The 1,308-nt window shown below is 38.4% G+C and overlaps 1 protein-coding gene across 3 annotated transcripts in view; it reads right to left on the reverse strand.

The window, feature by feature from the left end:
• ARNTL (aryl hydrocarbon receptor nuclear translocator-like) overlaps positions 1-1,308 on the reverse strand; it is a 27,362-nt gene that overhangs the window by 3,663 nt on the left and 22,391 nt on the right. The window lies entirely within an intron of this gene.

A 1,308-nucleotide genomic window follows, 5' to 3' on the forward strand; every position in this document is an offset into this window, starting at 1 on the left:
GAAAAGCCTCATTTTTGTATTTTACTTCAGTTTAGACCAGCTAAGAATTTGAGCTGCCCCTGTCACAGTAAACCTAGACTTAAGTGAGCTACTGCTACAGAAGTACACTGGACATTTTATGTAGTTAATATTTTTTAAAAAACTCTGAAGCAGCATTTTTCACTTAATTTTCCATACCTTGGTCAAACATAATTTTTTTATTAATGAATAATGTATTAACTGTAGAACCAACAAATCTCTAGACTAGGGGGAGAAAGGTGGTTACAGAGAAAAGCAATGGAAATGGGAATCTTATCCTTGGCAGAGTTCCTCTGGGAAAGCTGAACAGAAGGCAGCTTTAGAAGATAGTAACAGCTGCTGAAAAAGGACTGGAACTAACCCAGGGTCTTAAAATGAAATGAAAAGATGGGTGGTAAGCTATACTACTACACTCACTCAGGCCAATTAAGTGCTTCACAGGTACTAAAAGGGATGGTTCACTTTCGAAGTATTGGTTCAGCCTTGGTGGGGCTTTTTTCTTTTCCCTGTTTTGTTTGGTTTTTTTCTTCTCTCCTTTATCCTATTCTTATAGACACAAAAGGAGCCATATGTGATAAGTCTGCTGTTCTCTTAATGATGTAAGTAGTCTCTGGCCTGCAGCAGAAACAAAGCTATGGGAAAGCGACTCAATGTTTTCCTGAATTGCAGCTCAGTATGGTTAAATTACTGACACTAAACATCTTCTGGATGAGACCACTTTTATAGGAAAGGGAACAATTCCCAAGGGGAAATTCATGAAGAACTGGGATTGTTAGCCAGTAGAAGTTAAGTGACACCCACTGAAAGTAGCTGCTTACACAGGTGAGAAATAAGATGGCTGTTCTGAGAAACATCTATGTATTCCTCCAGCCCCTGACTGAAGGGTGCTACAAGATTTACGGTTTAAACCAGAAACCTACATCTTGACTTTTAGAGAGCCTGCCCCTGGGAAAGCAGAGCGAGCTTAGTCATTGTGTCCTTGCTCAGAGAGCTGTGGGAGAACTGCACAAACTGAACTTACACATCTAAAAACTCTGCTCAGATGCTTTTAAAGTGGATCACATGAAAATAAACATTGTTTTTTTGGAACATAGCCAATAGCTTTGGCATTTGGATGTTGCACCAATTACACCTTTAAGTCACTGGAAAGGAGTTTGTTTCTAGTTAGCTGTTCTTTTTAACTACTGTTTCTGATAAACAGATAATTATCACTATTACAAAAATGTTCCAATATTAGTCTTTTACAGTAGAAAGTTGGAAGGCTCAAACTTTTCCATTCTTTCACTATGG

This window comes from Phaethon lepturus, unplaced genomic scaffold (assembly GCF_000687285.1).
Source record: "Phaethon lepturus isolate BGI_N335 unplaced genomic scaffold, ASM68728v1 scaffold9128, whole genome shotgun sequence".
NCBI lineage: Eukaryota > Metazoa > Chordata > Aves > Phaethontiformes > Phaethontidae > Phaethon > Phaethon lepturus.